This window comes from Ailuropoda melanoleuca, chromosome 16 (genome assembly GCF_002007445.2).
Source record: "Ailuropoda melanoleuca isolate Jingjing chromosome 16, ASM200744v2, whole genome shotgun sequence".
In the NCBI taxonomy this organism is placed as follows: Eukaryota; Metazoa; Chordata; class Mammalia; order Carnivora; family Ursidae; genus Ailuropoda; species Ailuropoda melanoleuca.
In genome coordinates this window covers 80,822,532-80,841,837 of record NC_048233.1, presented here as the reverse complement: position 1 = coordinate 80,841,837, position 19,306 = coordinate 80,822,532, and positions in this window count along the sequence as shown.

Below are 19,306 nucleotides of genomic sequence, written 5' to 3'. Positions count from 1 at the left end.
TGGCGGCCCTGGCCTCTGCCAGCTTCCTGCCTGAGGTGTCCGGGGCTGAGGCAGTGCCCCTGGCCACACCACACGGGGACGGGGCCACGCGCGGGGCAGCTCTGGGCCAGGCTGCCAGGAGGGAGGAGGCCTGGCCCCACAGAGGGCAGGCCTGAGGGGACTGGGGGGCGGGGGACAAGCTCCCCAGGCAGGGGTCTCACTGAAATGGCACTGAGCTGTGCCATGAGGTGACAAGTGGGGGTGGGGTGCCACATCTGTTCTTGCCAAAGGCGCAGTGATGGAAAACCAGAAGGAAACCTCTGTGTCCCCTTCGCGAGGATGAGGTGGGAATTTGAGGTGACTCTTCACAGATGGCATTTTACCGGGGAGCACAGACGAGGGCTCCTCTATGAGTGCTGGGCTTGCGTGTGTGTGCGTGTGTCTGTGTGTGATCTCCATGTCAGTCTGTGTGACTTCTATGCCGGTGTGTGTGATCTCCCTGCAGTGTTGCTCCCACAAGGGCTGGAATCGACCTCTGGCCTGTTGAGGAAGCGGCAGGGTGGCTGGCTTTCTGCAAATTCGCTGGGGGGGGGTACCTAGCACTGGGGAAGGGCTGCAGCCCCTGGGCCCGGGCCGGGTTCAGTCCCTCTGCACTCCAGGACGGGGCAGACCCAGACCTGGGCTCCTTGGGGCTTCTTAGAATCTGAGCCACGCCAGGAGGCACGAAATGGTTCAGAGAGTTGACTGTGAGCAGTGTGAAGCGTGAAGAGTGTGTGAAGGCCTTCCCGCCACAGCCTTCAGCGGCTCCAGCTCCTAGGCCCCTGGCTCCCCAGCATTCCACACTGCCCCGTCTCCCCTTGGGGGGTCCAGGTGCTGCATCCAACGCCAGAGGCAAAAATGGAGCCTGGATCAAAGACGGAGGACCCCCCATGACAGCTGTGATTGGGGGCACACTGACCCCCTTGTACAGGAGTCAGAAGTGCCTCTTCCTCTCCTCAGAGCTGACGCTGCCCCTGCCCTCACATCCATGCCTCCAGTCCTGGGACTCTGGAAATCCCAGACTTCAATTTTTTTTTTTTTTTTTGAGAGAGAGCACGCACACATGTGCAAACAGGGGTGGGGAGGGGCTGAAGGAGGGAGAGGGAGGGAGAGAATCTTGAGCAGGCTCCACGCCCTGCATGGAGCCCAACTCCGAGATCATGACCTGAGCCAAAATTGAGAGTTGGACACTTAACTGACTGAGCCACCCAGGCGCCCCAAAATCCCAGACTTTTTATTGATTAATTCACTCATTCATTCTTTCAACAGAATTTTGCCCCATGCTAACCATCGGGGCTGCAGAGATGAAGGAGACAGACATGGGCCCCGCTCTGCCTACCCTCTGAGGGCTCCTCTGGATAATTTCTATCTTAAAGCCTCGGCGTCGAGCAAGCTTGTATTGGTCACACGAGCCCCGCGCCGTAAGTGGCCCTTCACAGGCCCCGGTAACCCTTGGTTTACAGAGCTGCGCTGTGGAAGGGAGAGGGCATTTTACTGAGCACCTCGGTGAGCCTGGGGTGGGGTCTCTTATTTTTCCCAAGCACCACGGGAAGGGGGTGGTCTCCCATTTCACAGATGAGGACATGGAGGCTCGGAAAGCAATGCATTTGGCCTCAGGAGGCCGAAACTAAGATTTGAACACAGGTTTCTCCCTCTTCAAAACCCCTGCCCCCCCCACCCCCACAGACCCAAAGCAAAGACAGTAAACAGAAAACTTGGCTTTTTATGTGATCCCGAGTCTTCCTCACAGACAAAGGCAGGGTTTCTAATCCTTTCTGTTTTTGGAAAACGGAAGGCAGCTCAGGGCCTGGGGGCTCGGTCCCTGCCCCATCCCTCCCTGGGCCTGGTGGGCTCCCTCCTCTTCAGCCCCCCCTCTGGGTGCCCATCTTGCACGTGTTACCCCTCCCACCTCCAGGTTCGCTGTCCTCACGCTCAGACCCCAGATCCTAGGTGGGAGTTTCCTGTTCTCATCACCACACTTTCCATGACACAAGAGGAAGTCAGCTGAGCCGAGGCTGGGTTTTCCAAGCAGCCGGGCAGGGCGTGGGGCCGAAGGTGGGGGGCAGGGAGGGGGTGAGCAGCCCCCAGGGCCCCGGGTATCACTCCCTCCTCGGCCTCTGCCAGAGAGGCGCCTGCCTGCGCTGCCCTGGGCCCACTCCAGGTAACCCCGGGGTGTGCACGCGTCTGTCAGCGGGTCAGTCAGCCCTTCTGCGCTCTGTGACTCCCCAGTACCCCCAGAATTTGCCTTCTTGCCAGTGCAAAGGGGCCACAGGGACGCAGGGGGAAGGGGAGGAGCTGAGCACGGGGAGGCAGGGAGGAATGTCGGGAGGAGAGGAAGGAGGCCTAGTAGGAGAGGAGGTGCCTAGTGGAACCTCAGTGTTTGTCGAATGAATGAGTGAATCTATGGGATGGCCTGGTGGCTAGAGGAGATCCTTCTGCTCTGGGACGGGCGGCGGGGCAAAGAACTCTGCAAGTATTCGTTAAATGACTCAGTGACCTGAATCCTTGCAAAGCTGTACTTGGCAGCTTGGAGAGGGAGGCCCACTGAGGGGAGCAGGCTTTGCAGAAGCACCCCGCCCCTGCTCTGCGTCAGGAAGTGCGTCCCTTCCCCCAGCTTGGCTCCCGCTCAGTGAGATCACTGGTGGGGGTGGGATGGGGGGAGGAGGGAGAAAGTGAAGTGGGATGTTAAGATGGGATTCTGGTTCTGGATGGACGCTGAGGGGCATGCAGTTATGGGCCAGGCAGGCACCTGCGTGCGAGTCCCAGCCCTGCCCGATTGTCAGGCAGATGCCCAGGGCCTCGGGACTTGTCTGTAAAATGTGGGGTTGGGTGATCCCGAGGCCAGTTCTCTTATTCTAGGAACCCTCTGGGGCTGTACCAGTTGGTTCTCTGTTCTGGGACCTGAAGGGTTTGGCTCTTTCTCTTGTGTGAGAGGGCGTCTAGTACAGGGCTTTTGGCGAAGGGCAGAGCCTAGAGGATTGGCGGTTGTGCGGATAGGGGTGTGCTGGCTCTGAGGTGGTGCGTTGTGTGCATTTCCCCCTGTCCCAGGTAGGTGGGGCTGCCCTCAAGGCCCTGTCCAGCCCGCAGGGACAGGTCAGGGTACCTCCCCGCCAGGCTTTTTTTTTTTTTTTTAAGATTTTATTTATTTATTTGTCATAGAGAGAGAGCAGGTGCGCACAAGCAGGGGAGCAGCGGGCAGAGGGAGAAGCAGGCTCCCCACTGAGCAGGGAGCCCGGTGTGGGACTCGATCCCAGGACCCCCGAGCCTAAGGCTTACCCGACGGAGCCACACCGCCCCCCCTCAGTCTTTCCTAGCCCCTCCTGGGAGCCAGGTTTTGCTCTCTGCTAATACTGGCCTCACTTCCTGGTGGTGAAACCTTGGGGATATGACTCAAGCAAGTTTCCGAGACTCCTCGCGTACAGATCGCGATGTTTTGAAGATGAAGCAGGATAATCCGTGTGAGGAGCAAAACACAGTCCTGGCTCCTGATCGGGGCTCCGGAGCCTTGATTTCAGGGTGGGGAGTAGAGGGTTTGGGGATCCGGAAGCTGGCTTTCCCTTCTGGCCAGATGGGTGAACTTGGGCGGGTTATTTTCCCTTTTGGAGTAGGGAATGATCCCTGCATTGCAGGGTTTCTGGAAGTTTCTGTCGTAACGACAGGAAGGGTTTGTAAACCTTCGTGTGCTCCCCTGAGTGTGAGGGCCGGTCAGCTGAGGCCTTGGCTACCCCAGCCAGCCCCAGGGCCTCTCCACACACTTCCTGTGTGCCTGGTAGCCCAGCAGATGCCCTTGAACGAACTGACCTGCGCTTTCACCCCGACCCCCACCCCGCACCCCCAAATCTGCTGCAGGCCTCCCCACGGGGGGTGTGGAAGAAACACGTTCCTAGCCCAGGGCCCCATGGTGGGTGTGAATCACATATCTCAAGGACTCAGCGTTCACGGTTTCTCTTCGGTTGCTCTGTAAGTATGACTGGACTTGTTACACCGTGGGGCACGTGTTCAGATTGAGAAAATTAGGCCACTAGTAGAGAGAGTAGGACAAGTGTTAACCAAGCCCATTTTTCAGATGAAGTAACAGGATCAGAGAGGCATGGCGAATTCCCCAAGGCACACAGCCAACTGGTAACGAGGTTTGACCTGGAGCCCCAGGTCTCCTGGGCTGCGGGCCGCCCTTCCCCGGCACAGCCTTCACGGCACCTTGGGCTGGGACGTCTCCTGCCCTCTGAGGGTCCCACTGTGTTAGTGTGGAGACTGTGGGGGCATGGGGGGCCGGCAGGCCAGCTGTAGGTGTCACTGGCCCACAGCCTCTGCTCTCAGAGCCTCCCTTCTGTGAAATGTGTGGAGCAGATCCTGCCCAGAGGCTATCTGAGGACTGGCCAAGCACATTCATGGAAAAGGCACACAGTGGGTGGTAAGTGTAGTAGGCTTTAGAGCGCCCCAACTCTCCAGCCCCAGGGGGCAGTGCTCAGCCTTCTGAAGTCCCTGGCACCTGTCGGAAGCTCTCCTGTCTCTTTTATTCTCCGACCCAAACCTTCTCTCCCTAGCATCAAGCACCCGGCACAAAGTGATTTCTTGAACAGATGAAGGAATGAATGACAGGGAGACTTTCAGCAAGGGCACCTGAGACAGAGCGGCAAGCAACCCCCCAGCCCTGAGCTTCCGGTGTAGAGGGGACACGACCTGACTGGCAGCTGGGACAGAGCAGGGAGCTATATGGGAGGAGGAGATATGTCCACTCCAGCCTCTGGGAAAGTCAAGAAAGGCTTCCTGGAGGGGGTGACATCCAGGCTGACACCCGAGCGGAGAGTAGACGTTTGCCAGTTTGGCCGTAGGATCTGTTTTTCAGGCTGAGGGCAAAGGCTTCTGGGTCATGTTAGCAAAATAACCATGTAACTACAAGTGGGAAGGGTCGAGAAGTTGGGGGACCTGGGGGTCAGTCCTGACTCAGCCCCTCGCTGGCTCTGTGTCTGGGGTGGAGTGTTTCCCCCAGGCCTCAATTTATGAAATAAAGGGGCTGCACCAGTTGGTCCCCAAGATTTCTTAATCTGTGTGTTAAGACTTGAGATCTTACTTCAAGGATGCCGTTGATCAGAATCGAAAAAATCGATAGAGCCTTTTTTTTTTTTTTTGAAAGCGTAGCAAAAGCCACAACATTAAAAAAAAAAACACAAACCCTCATACAAGTGTTATTTTTAGAGAGCTCTTCTGTGCTCCCCTGGGTAGAAGATAATATACATAAGAGTGTTTAGGTCACTTCGGGATGATGAAAACACGGCAAAGCAGGGCGCAGGGCAAATAAATTCCACCCAAGTCCACTCTGGAATAGGATAGAGCCATTGAGGAAGGGCACATAGACCACAGGGAACCCACTCGGAGAGACGGCCGTTCTGTTCAGTCAAAAGGCTCATTTCAGGACAGTCTGCATGCTGTGATCTTATTTTCATAAAATAAAAATACGAATGAACTGAATAGCTGGACAAAAGGTTCCTACATTAACAGAAAACGGTTTTACAGGCTATTCATCAAAATAATGATAACAGAGATTAATGGTTGGGGACGGGATTCGGTAGAGATGGGGGAAAGGCTGGGTTGGGCTTTCGTTTTTATTTTATGCACTTCCGTATTGTTGAGATATTTTTCAAAGAATGTATATTATGATTTTATGAGAAATTAAAAAATAATGTAAAGGGATTTGCAGAAAAGTTTTTAAAGAACAAAGTCCCACGTGTGGTCATATATTACATATCACATTTTATTTATTTATTTATTTATTAAGATTTTATTTATTTATTTGACAGAGACAGCCAGCGAGAGAGGGAACACAAGCAGGGGGAGTGGGAGAGGAAGAAGCAGGCTCACCAGCGGAGGAGCCTGATGTGGGGCTCGATCCCACAACGCCGGGAGCACGCCCTGAGCCGAAGGCAGACGCTTAACCGCTGTGCCACTCAGGCGCCCCTACATATCACATTTTAATATCATTTTCCATTTCCCTTAAAAATAAAAATAATGCATGTTTATTGAGAAAAATCAGCAAGTACAATAGAGTATAAAGAAAAAATAAAACCACCTGTAATTTTACCATCCAATATGACCACTCTTAACGTATTAGAGCATATATTTATTTTTTCTATTTATAATTATAATAATTATACTGTATTTCAGGATTAGTATCATATATGATAAATATTTTACATATATAAAAGATATGTATGTATGTACATATTAAGATATATACACACAAAGATATACATATATAAATATATATACATACAAAAACATATGTATATATTCGTAACCTGCTTTTTCTCTTATAGTATATTTTGAGTGTCTTCTCATGTCATATACTTATATAACATGATTTTTTAAAATGGTCTATACTAGCCAATGTATAAAAGTCTTGATGCTTGTTTAACTAATCTCTGTTAACTGGACATTTGTCTTGTTTACTTTTTTTTTTACTATTAAAAATAATTCTGTGATGAATATTTCTGTACAAGAATCTTTAAGAAATATCCTTATTTCCTTTAAGTAGAATTATTTGAATCAAAGATTACGCCTATTTTATTTATTTTTTATTTAATTGTATTTAAATTAAATTAATTAGCATACAGCATATTATTAGTTTCAGAGGCAGAGGTCAGTGATTCATCAGTTGCATATAACACCCAGTGCTCATTACATCAGCTGCCCTTTTAAATGCCCATCGCCCACCCCCTCCCTTCCAGCAACCCTGTTTGTTTCCTAGAGTGAAGAGTCTCTTATGATTTGTCTTCCTCTCTGATTTCATCTTGTTTTATTTTTCCCTCCCTTCGATTATGGCCATTTTAAGTACCGAAAGCCTTTTTAAAAAATTAAATTAGTGACATCCCCCCTCCAGCTTAGCTCTCGTAAATTTGGATGCTCATTGGCTGCATTTACTTAACAAGGGCCACACCCAAATAGGTAGGGGAACCCTTGCAGGGGCAGTGTTTCCCTACTCTGCGAGTGGGTGCTCTGGGTACCGGCTGACAGCATGAGGGAGGGGTGCGGACACAACCCAGAGGGCGAATGTCGAATAATATTGGCACATTTTGAATGATTTACTGAGTGTCCAGAGCTCTCCCATGATGACTTCTGTGTGTCTAGTGATCTGGGCCCACTGGTGGCAGGTTCGGAGGAGCTGGCTGTGTTGTAGAGGTGAGGAGAGTGAAGCTAAAGTATGAGGGGTCAAGCCCAGGTGCAGTCAGCCTCGGCCTGCAGGAAGAGATAGGTCAATACAAGCCTCTGGGGAGAGACTGGCTCTGGCCTGGCACGGACGGTGGGAGCGTACAGCCCAGTGTCCTCCATCCAGTCTGTACCCACATGGAGTCCTTACCTGGATGTGCATCCCAGCAGATCCCAAAACTTCAGAATGGGTTCTGTGTCCTGAGCTCTTTAAGCTCTGCTGAGGCCAGGGCCATGTTGAGCTGGCCCCATGAGATGGTCTGGAAGCAAGTATTTACTGATTCCGTGCGTGGTGGTAATGACGATGGTGATGGTGATGACGATGGTGGCGATGGTGTCAGTGATGCTGCTGCTGCTGCTGATGGTCATGATGCTGGTGATGATGTTGGTGATGCTGGCAATGATGCTGGTCATGATGATGATGGTGTTGGTGATGATGGTGATGCTGGTCACGATGGTGATGGTGTTGGTAATGATGGTGATGCTGGTCATGATGGTGATGGTGTTAGTGATGATGGTGATGCTGGTGATGATGGTGATGCTGGTCATGATGGTGATGGTGTTGGTGATGCTGGTGATGCTGGTGATGATGGTGAAGAGGATGGTGATGGTGATGGTGTTGGTGTTGTTGGTCATGATGGTGGTGATGATGGTGATGCTGATGGTGATGGTGTTGGTGTTGTTGGTCATGATGCTGGTGATGGTGTTGGTGATGCTGGCGATGATGCTGGTCATGATGGCGATGGTGTTGGTGATGATGGTGATGCTGGTGATGATGATGATGATGTTGGTGATGCTGATGGTGATGGTGTTGGTGTTGTTGGTCATGGTGGTGGTGATGATGGTGAAGACGTTGGTGATGATGGCGATAGTGTTGGTGATGATGGTGATGGTGTTGGTGATGCTGATGGTGATGATGGTGAAGAGGATGGTGATGATGGTGATGGTGTTGGTGTTGTTGGTCATGATGGTGGTGATGATGGTTACCACTTGCTAAGGGCTCGCACAGTGCTAGGAGCTCTGAGTAACCCATTATCTTGGTTCTTCCCAGTGTGAGTATGCAACCATCACTGATATGGAGGATAAATTGAGGTGACTCACAGATGACCATTTTTATCTTAATAGTTGTGTGTTTAACATATATCAACTGAATAAAGTAGAGGGGCACCTGGGTGGCACAGCGGTTAAGCATCTGCCTTCGGCTCAGGGCGTGATCCTGGCGTTATGGGATTGAGCCCCACATCAGGCTCCTCTGCTATGAGCCTGCTTCTTCCTCTCCCACTCCCCCTGCTTGTGTTCCCTCTCTCACTGGCTATCTCTATCTCTGTTGAATAAATAAATAAAATCTTTAAAAAAAAAAAAAAAAAAACTGAATAAAGTAGAAAGTGGATAATTAGCATACCAAATCCATGATTTATGAGAGCGATTATAAAATTTCATTTTTAGGTTATTTAGCAAACACTGCTGAGTTGATTTAAAGAGAAAATATTAGTACTTGGTGCTGGGTCAATACGAAGGTCAATACAAAGGTGGAACTTAAATAGTCGACATTTGGGACCACTAGAGGCAGAAATCATTATTATCCCTATTTTGCAGAGGTCAGAGTGGAGAGAGTTTAACTGGCTGAAGGTCATGCAATATGCAAATGGTAGAGCTGGGTCTTGGCCCCAGATGCCAAATTTGGAAAATACTTTATTTAAATAAAGGTACACACAGAAAAGCGTGTGTATCATACAGGGATAGCTTCAATGACTGCACAAATTGGACACCCGAAGCCCCCCTCCCGTGCGTGTCCCCAGCCCCTCACCACCTGCTCCCCAGGTAGCCACCACCCAGACCTCCAGCATCACAGATTGCTTTTGTCTGCCCTTGAACTTTATCTAACCGGTATCACATGGTTAGTACTTTTTTGCGTCTGGCGTTATATTAGCCAACACTGTGCTCGAAAGTGTCACCCGTGCTATGACGTGGCAGCAGCTGGGTCTTCTTCCTCACCATCTAGTATTCCACAGTGTGCTGCTATCACAGTTTATTTACCCATTCTCCCACGATGGCCACTGAGGTTGTGCAAAGTCTGAAGATCTGCTGCCCCCCACAGATACCCGCGCACTGCACGGTAAACAGGACTTTCTCCGAGGGTGTGAAACACACAAACCCACAGTTACAGAACAGGTGCTTTCCTCAGCACTGAGTGGCCTTGAGGTGGCCGGCGTGGTGAGTGGTTTGGACGATCTCACTGCTTGTCTTGTGGCATTGTACTTTATAAAGCACTTTTCCCAGCAGCACCTCACAGCCCTGTCCGGTGGCGGGTGCCTTGTCCCCCTGCTGTAAATGAGGAAGGGGAGGCCAACAGAAGTGATTCCACCACCACGTGGGGAAAAGGAAACAGAGCCCGGATCTGAGCTCAGATCTCCTGCCACTAGATCCTTGGTTATTTGCACCTTCTCCCAGGTGCCTGGTACATCTTGGGCAGGGTTGGGGGGCCTTGAGGCCAAGGAGACCTCCGTGGCCAGGGCATTCCAGCTGCTTTCTGAGAGGGACCTAAAGCCAAACCGGGTCCCTGGCTTTTTGGAGTGAGAAGCTACCTTCCTTCCTTTGAACCCGACTTTATTTCATTTGCAAAACAGGGGGAGGGTCCCTGCCCCCTCCCTGGGGAGGGTTGTGGTCACCAGGACCGACAACGCCTGCCTGCGGCCCTCACTGAGCAGAGCGGTGAACTTTCACATTCATTGTTGTAGTGGATCTCACCACCCTGGGAGGAAGGTGGCGCACACATCGCGTCTGCCCCTTGTTTCCGAGAGGTGAAGTGACTCGCCCATAGGCACGGGGCCCAGTAGGGAGACAACAGGGACCCAGGGCCCTGGGGGGATACTCCCTTCTCTGCTATACTGGGCCTGTCCTCTAGGGGAGCCCTGCTTTTAGGACATAGCCCACACTGGGGTCATGGGGCCTGCAACACAGGGACGTAGGGGCCCAATGAGGTGGGGGACGCACTATAAGAAGGCTCAGGCCAGCTGAGAGCCCAAGACTCCTGCATCCCACCGTCTGCAGGATGGGGCATGAGCGTCAGCAGAGAACCTCAAGACAGATTGGGTCTAGGGCAGCCTCCTGGTGAGGATAGGGGTTAAGCGAGCTTCTAGAGCCCCTTTGTTATTACCTGGAAAGCTCTGCCCGCTGAGTAAGGTCTGTAAAATGAGAATACTACAAGTATTTTCTGGGTGGTCGTGAGGATTAAATGAGGCAAAGCCCAGACCCGGCTCGGCTCCTGGCACCCCGCCCCCCACCACCCCACCCCACCACTGATGAGGGCGGCTCAGGATGGACATGGCTTTGGAGAAAGGCGAACCAGCGCAAACCATCCCCAAAGTTCCAAAAGGGAAGGGGTTTGTGACTGTCATGAACGGATGCACCCAGAGCCTAAACGGTGACCATCAAGTGTCCCTTGATTCTGTGACAAGGCCACTCTGCTAGGTTTCCAAGAGGCTGGAAAGGAAAATGTGCTCTCATGGCATGTAAACCACACCCCGCCTGGGGGTTGGACCAGGGGAGGCGGCGTCAGAGAAGCCCCTCTTCTGGGCTGCCTGTGTCTCTGGGGCCTGGGGCCCGCCCTTGAGGGGACCACTCTCAAGGGCTGCCCTCTGTGCCCCTGTGAGGTTGGGCTGATCAATGTGCAGGGCTGGCCTAGGCCCTTGATGAGACAGGCTCAGGGGAGGAAGGGCCGGGCTCCGTGCTGGGGCAATGCACCCGGGGGTGAGGTCTGGGCGGGGCGTGGGAAGGAGTGTGGGGGGCGGAAGGAAGCTGGAGCTGGTCCTCCCCCACTTTTCCCTTCTGAAAGTCCCCACTTGCAGCCAGGCCTGGGCCCAAGGCTTCGCCCCCAGGAAGCCCTCCTTGGTTCCCCCTCTGCAGGGAGGCGTGGCCTGCCTCATCACCCTCCATCTTCTTTTCTCCTCTCAGCTCCCTTCCGACTTCCCTCTCTAATAAAGGGGTTGGAGAGAAGAGCTAAATGTCTAAAATTCTGTGATTGTGCGAGCTCACTTCTTCCCAGGCTCTGCTAAAGGCACGGCCAGTGTGGCCACAGGACGGACCGCAAAGTTCTGGGTCAAATCCGGATCGTAGTTGGTGGAGAGAATGGCACATTTAAAACACGAATGAGGATTTTTCTCAAGGGCTCCACTGTCAGCTGGGTGTCCTCCCGTGCCTGGTGCCTGGGTCTCTGAAGAGGGAGGCTACAGGCGGGAGGGGTGGGGCTGGGGGGGCACATTAGGGAGCAGAGGGGCTTCCCACCATGTTGAGGTCCAGAATGGTCCAGGACACAGAGCTGATACGTCTGGAGGTGGGGTCTTTCAGCCCAAGATTTTGGGGATCCAGTTACCCACTGATTTCTAGTTGTAAGTGGATCTAAAGGGGGGCTTTGGGGGCCAGCTGAGGAACTCCCCTCTTCTGTCCCAGGGTTTGGGGGCCCTGGGAGAGGGGATGAACCAGTGTGGGTGGTCAAGGCCCAGAGGTAGGGTTGAAGCTCTCGGCCCAGGCACATCGCGGAGAGCTGCTGGGCCTCCAGCCTGGTGTCTGCCTCCTGGGGGGGGCGCCCCAGGCTGGGGAGGTTGTCTAGGGTGCCCCTAAGCCCAGGGTGGGCGGGGGTCCTGACCAGGGGGCCCAGGTTTGTGCTTCAAGTTTCCACAAGCTGCCCAGTGTCATGGGTGTGCATTCGTGCATTTTTTTCTGGGGAAAGGGCCGTACCTTGAGACTTTGTGCCTCCCTCGCACCTTAAAAGGTCCCAGAGCCTCTGGTCAGGACCAGCCGTGCACCATGGAAGTGTGGTTTCGTGTTCTGTTGGTTTGCTGGCTTTTGCTTCAGACAATGTACCTTCCCCACTTGGCAAACCACTGCTTGGGGACACAGGCTTTGTGCTTTTCGTCTCTACTGCCGCTCTCTGGGTGCAATTGTTCCGCCCTAGATGACAGCTCAGCTCACGTGCAGTTCATCACCTCCCTGAGGCCGGTCCCGAGGAGCCTTTGGCAATGGTTCTGGCTGCTGGGGCCTGGAGGTGAAATGAACCCTGCTGCACAGAGAAGGAAACTGAGGCCCCCACGGTCAGGTGGCCGGCACCAATGCACCCAGCCCGTCTGGAATGGCAGCTAGGACTTCCTCTTCTGAGTCCTGGGTCCTTTCATCCCATTATTTCCCAACCTCACTGCCTTCCACGTTGCCATGGCAACAAGAGACCAGGGGCCGAGGGAGTTAATATTTACTAGTACTTTCCACGCATCCGCCGCTCCCCACAAGCCTGCAAGCAGCCTGGGATCTTGTCTCCGCTTTGTAGTCACTGCCCGGCCTGGATGGCTCGATGACGAGGGTTCGGTCCTGTTGTCCGGCCCCAGAGCCCCTGTGAGTCCCACAAAACAGACCTGCTGCTTTGCACTTTGGTGACCTCCTCCTGCACCAGCACGGGTCTCTCATGCTCCCATTGGCGGCCCACTCATTTCAAGCAAAATTCTACGTTCAGTGCCTTGGCAGCGTGCGGGCTGAGCAGATCCGACACCAAGCCCGGCACTCCCGGCTCCCGGTTGATAAAAAGCCTTCCCCCACTTTGTTGCAGGCCCTGTGGGATTTTGGGGAGCTGGGGGGTCAGGAACTGGAATCACACACCAGAACTCTGCCTGGTAGAGATGGAGTGGCCAAACCCCACGTGGGGAGAAGGGGGTCATCCCCGTTCCCATCATGGCCCTTTTGGAAGTTAAAAGGGTTTTTTTCCTTGTTTTGGGTTTTTTTTTTCCTCTTTACGTGTGTGGCCTGCAACCTGTGGGTTTGGCGCTTGGAATGACTGGGCCCAGCTCTTGGGGGGTCATGGGGGGGCAGGGTGGGGATGGCCACTCTCACGCACTCAGGGGAAAAACCCTAAGGGACAGAAACGGGGTAGATCTGTTATCAGCTATGTACATTCCTTTTTTTTGCGCTCCCGCAGGGAAAAACCTCACAGATGTCTCGTGGGGAGCTGAGGAGATAAAAAGGGATCCCTTCCAGTCCCCGGTACCTGGCCTCACCACCTGGGTGTGTTTGCACTGTGCTGTGTTCCAGTGTAGACGAGGACTGGGTCCAGCCCCCAGCCTCAGGCCCAGCAGTCCCTGTGAACGGTCCTCTCAACACTCAGTCCCACCCCCTCAGTACCTGTCTCTATCTGACTCAGTTTTCTTCCCTAATCGGGGTCAGGGAGCCTGGTTTTCTTTTTAACTACCTTTTTGTGTGTGTGTGATTAGAAAAATTAAGACCTATTTAACAGGCACATGAAATACACAGAAAACAAATTTAAATCACCTCCCAGAATCCCGTCACCCAGAGACGCGGCTTAAACCTGACCGCCTGAGCATAGTCGGTTAAACTTACGTATTTCAGTGTCGGCTTTTTGTTTTTAAAGCATTTTTATTGCGTAAAGTTTGCACCCTCACTGAGGAGAATTTGGGAAACGCAGAAAAAGGAGATTTTTTTTTTGCTTCTTTAGCAAAGAAAGGAAACTCATCATCCCACGGTCCCGACATGACCACTTTTTATTTGCAGTAGATCCTTCTCATCTTCTCGGACGTTTTGCAGAGCGTGTGTCTAAAGCGTATGCTTCCGCAGTTGCGAGAGTGTTACATAGAGGATTCTGGGTCCTGGTCTGTCCTGCAATAGTGTGAATAACCATTTCCCATGTTAATAAAAATAGTGGCTTGTATGCTCTATTGTGTGCTGACTTCGCCCAGCACTTTGCAGGCAACGGCTCGCTTAATTTTCTCATGACCTTTTGAGGCGGGGGCTGTTGTTAATTTCGGAGGAGGAAACTGACGTGACCTTGTCTGAGGCTGGAGAGCTAGCCCTCCTGCCCGAGGTCCATGTTCTCAATCACTCCATTATGTCTCCTCTTCTGAATTTTTAATAACGTTTCTAGTTCCATAGAAAAGCAGCAAATGATCATCGTTAACAATTCAGAAATCTCTGAACAGCATAAAAACTCTGCAGAACCCCATCGCACTGTAATGTTTTTTCTGACCTCTGAGAGCATTTTGTGCGTATATCATCCTCGTATTTTTATAGTGGATATTATCCTAGCTGGCTAGTTTTGAATGATTTTTTTTTAAAATCTTATATCTTAGGTATTTCCCAAGTCATCAGACCCTCTCAGAAAAAGCAGATTTTTATCGATGATTGATTGGTTCATCGAGTGGGGGGTCTGTCGTAGATGTAATCACTTCCTTCTCTTTCTGTATTTATAGAGCGACCAGAGATAACTAACTTTCTGCATGAAACTGTTTCTGTATATCTATTTTTTTTTTTAGGATATATTCCCAGGAACTGAATTAGTGGGCCGAGGGTTTTAATTGCTCTTAATTTCTATGCCAAATTATTTTACAGATGGTTGGTAACTCTGGTCTTCAATTAGCAACATCCACTTTACTCCTGGATAGATGAATATAAAATATTACCTTGGTTTAATTTGCATTCCTTTTATTCCTAATGAAGTTGAATTTTTTTAATGTGCTTGTATATCTTCTTTTGTGAATTGTCTAAGTGCTTTGCAATCAAAGTTTTAATGAGGATAGAAATGGCCTGGAGCTACAGCGTCCAAAAGTTTAACCATCAGCCAAATGTGGCTATTGAGCCCTTGAGATGTGGCTAGCTTGACCGAGAAACTGAATTTTCAATTTAATTGAATCTAAATATAGATTTAATATAGTTTAAGGATTTAATTTAAATCTGAATTAATTTAAATCTGAATTTAAATAACCACTTGTGGCTGTTGGCTCCCATATTGGACAGCACGGGTCTAAGTCTTTCCCCAATTTTATACCGGAGTCTCAGTGGATGTTTTGTATTGATTTGTATGAGCTCTTGTATGAGCTCTTTAATCGTACATTACAGCTATTAATCTTTTGTTGCATTTGTTGCAGATAATTTCCCCAGGTTGCTACTTGACCTTTACTTTTTTGTTCATGTTGTTTACAGAGTATCAAAATTAGGTAGCCAAATCTCGCGATCTTTTCTTTTGTGGTTTCTCCCATCGCTTTAGGCTTAGCAAGTCCTCCCCTTCACCAAGGTTTGATAAATTCTCTCATCAACTTTATTCGAGTCTTTCTGTGATTTTTTTCCCCTTTAGCTCTTTAATGTACCCAGAATAACTTCGCGGTGTATTATGTGGTATGGTATGTCTTAGTCATCTCTGTGCCTGATACAGAATATATATTTAATACAGTTTATCTCAGATGGGACACTTGGGTGCCTGTGGGTTAGGTTGGGTGGGGGGTAGGTAAGCAGAGTGAAATTAAGTAGTGAATAAAATACCACTACTTAAAGCACCGATATGTTTTAAAATTGTGATGCTTATGGGGCGCCTGGGTGGCTCAGTTGTTGGGCGTCTGCCTTTGGCCCAGGGCGTGGTCCTGGTGTTTCAGGATCGAGCCCCACGTCAGGCTCCTCTGCTAGGAGCCTGCTTCTTCCTCTCCCGCTCCCCCTGCTTGTGTTCCCTCTCTCGCTGGCTGTCTCTCTGTTGAATGAATAAATAAAATCTTAAAAAAAAATTGTGATGCTTATGAAGGTGTTAATGATAATAAGAAAAGGCCTCTGATACAATGTTATTTTCAAGGAAAGATATAAAATCAGACCTACAATGTACTATCAACTCTGTTTTAAAAAGGCAGTGAAAATATTGGAGGAAATATTCCAAAATATTAATAGTAATTACTGGTAATTGGTATTTTTCCCCCTGCTTCTTAGCAGTTCTATACCAAGTACTGATTCCAATACTTGAATGATCAGAAATGTTAAAAACAGCGCTTGGAGAAGCAGCGTGCCACCACTTGCTCTGACAGCCGCGGTCTGCCAAGACAAAATTGACACGGCCTCGCTGTGGTCCAGGACGGGCGGGCTGTGGTGGGGAAGGGTCTTCCCTGGCTTTCCGTTCCGGCAAGCCAAGACGGAGCTCCTTCTTAGCTTTCACAGCATGTGAGTGTCTCCAGCAAGTGACATAACCCGGAGCTGTTGTCTCATCTCTAAAATAAAACTAATTGCGATTTTGTGTGGGGGGCTGTGAGGATACACTGTTTTGTTGTTAATTTCTCTCTCTCTCTCTTTCACACACACACACACACACACACACACACACACACACGGTATACATATGTGCAAAGTCACACGTATCACTGCAACATTCAAAGAACCCCAGCATAAGTTTTTTAAAAGCAACATTCTCTCATCTCTCACCTCTCTCATTCTCCACCAAGCCCGCTGCCCACGTGTAGCCGGGGCTAAAATTTGGTCTGAGTCTTGATTCATTTGTTTTTTCTACAAAATGGGATCATAGTCTACTGATTACTATAAAATTGCTTTCCCCTTTCCTCCCAGTGAATTGTGAGTGACTTTCCACAGCAGGATGTGTGGATTATGTCATTCTTTGTAACACCTCCCCATCATCCGCGATATGAATGTGCCATAATTTCTCTTATCCTTCTCTTTGTCAACACGTATCAGGTCCCCTGTTACAAGGAGAGCACAGCAAACATGTCTTTGAGCAGATGTGTTTAGTTATTTTTAGGATGTATTTCCAGAGGTGGTGTTGCTTCGTACAGGAGTATTTGCAATTTTGAAAGATGGTGCCAAATGGTTCTTTTAAGACAGCTCAACAGGTGGACATGGCCACTGTCCAGGTAGGAACTATCCTTGCCCCCGATGTCCTCAATTCTGGGTGCTGTTGGTAATTTTAATTTTTATCACTGTGATAAGTGTAAAATATCTTACTGTGTTTTAAATGTTAATTTCTTTAATTATCAGGGAAGGTGAATCCTTTTTCATATGCTTTGTGGACATTTATATTTCATCATTGGTTATCTACTTATTCATATTCTTTGCCTGATTTTCTTTGGGGTTGTCTGTCTCTTACTTGTTGATTCATAGAAGCTCTTTAATAGAATGGATATGAATTCTTTGTCTATTACACGTGTTGCAAATATCCTGTTCCATCCTGCTCTTTTGTTTGCCACAATTTATTTTTATGGTGTCTTTCACTATTCACAGATTTTAAATTTGTATGTGGTCAGAATTCTTTTTCTTTCTCTTTATGGTGTCTGGTTTCTCTATCAGGCTTAGAAAGAGCTTTTCCACACTGAAATTATAAAAATTTTCCTCTATATTTCCTTCCAGTATTTTTGTTGTTTTGTTTTCTTATCCAGACATCTTTAACCCCCTCCATGGTTTTTGAGTATGGTGTGAGATGTGACCCGTTTTAACCATTTAAAATTGTCTTTAAACATTTTACTTTTTAATTTTTTTCTCCCAAAAGGAGAACGTTTGCTTCAACACTACTGCTTGAGAACTGCTCTCCCCCCGCCCCCGATTAGAAACACTACCACGCTATTGAATTTTCTTATAAGTTTGGGCCTTTAAATTTTTTTGGATTCTTTCTTATTTCCCATTAATTAATCTAGCCCCCAAAATGATACATATCGTTTAAGTTCCTATAAATCTGTAGACTTAACTATTCTCTTGATAGGTGGAAGGACATTTTTCTTCTTCTCAAACATTTCTTTATTCTCGCTCATTTTCAAATAAATTTGCCAAATCTCCCACCCCTGAAAGATCCCCCTAGGTTTACATCTCAATGAATGTACGGATTGATTTGAAGTAGAATTAGCATGATTATAACATGGAACCTGCCCAGTCGAGGTGCTGGTGTTAGATTAAATAAAATTTATGCGCTGGGCCTCAGTTTCCCCATTTGTAGAGAGAAAACCGGATTAGATGGGAGTGTCCTTCAGGTTCTATAATTGAAAACAACAGCAATGCTAGCATTATATAGCCGAATGCACCATGCTGGGCACTATGGCACAGAGATGGAGGGGACAAAATCCTGACTCTCCAGGGGCTTTTCATCTAAGGGGAGATTCAGCATGTGCAAGAAATTATGGCCAGAAGGCTCAATTGATGTGTTCTAGATTCATGGACAAAAGTCAATAAAAGAATAAAAAATAAATACACAGATGGAGGGAGCTGTCCTCGTCCACAGGCCAACAACATCTTTGGCAATGTTTTGCCCGTGGCACAAATGTTCACTATCTTTAGTGAAATTTCACATGAAAACATTAACAATGGTGCCTGTATCTGAATTTCCGGACAGCTGCCCACCTTCTGGGGGCACCTTTCTGCTTTTGGTAACCAGCTGGTTTGTGAGTGGTGGTTTTTTTCTGACTTAGTCAGAGTGGGTCCAGACTTGGCCACTCAGGGCTGCTCAGGGTCAGATGGAACCCCGAGAGCCCAAAATCTTGATCGCGTTGAACAGGAAAACGAGTCCCAGAGAGGGAAAGGGACCTGCCTGCGGTCACACAGTGAGTTGGAGCCAGGAGAATTCGGGAAGGCTCTGGGGGTGCAGTTGATCCTCTTTCCCTCGGGGCCCTGGGGCTCGAGGGCACAACCCCCCTCAATGCAAGGCAGCTGCAGCCCTGCACCCCCACTCCAGGCTGGTAGTCAGAGAAGCCGTGAGCTGATGGCTATGTGAGCAGGGAGGGGTGCCGAGTGGGGGTTGCCCCCCATGCTACTGACTCAGGCCTCTTGGGAAGCCCTGACTTTTATCTAGAAAACTCCCCAGGGCCTGGCTTCTGATCCCGGATGGGATTCTGACTTGGGCAAGTCTCTCTCAGGGAGGCAGAATGAGCAGCCGGAGCAGAAGTTTCTGGAAGCCCCACCACCAGGGCTGGCTCTCTGTGTCCTTTAGCTTCTCCACCACAGGTCGGGTCCGCAGCTCTGGGTATCCCTCCTGCTGCTCTGAGGGCAACCACGGCCCGGCTGTATGTGCTGGGGGATGACGGTGGCAGCGGACGAAGTAGGTGCTGGTGTGTTGGGGGTGGGGCAGGTTGTGACGGCCTCACGCCCACACTCATGGAGAAGCCATCTTGATGTGCCAAGTGACCCATCTCCCCGCGTGCACCAAGCTCTCTGGAATCTGCTTCTCTGGTTCCCAGCGCAGGGAAAGACCACCTGTGCTCAATCCCTGTCCTCTTGCGCCCCAGGCAAGGGCCCACGTAAAGCTTGAAAGCCCCCACCCCCAAGCCTGGGCAGAAGAGCC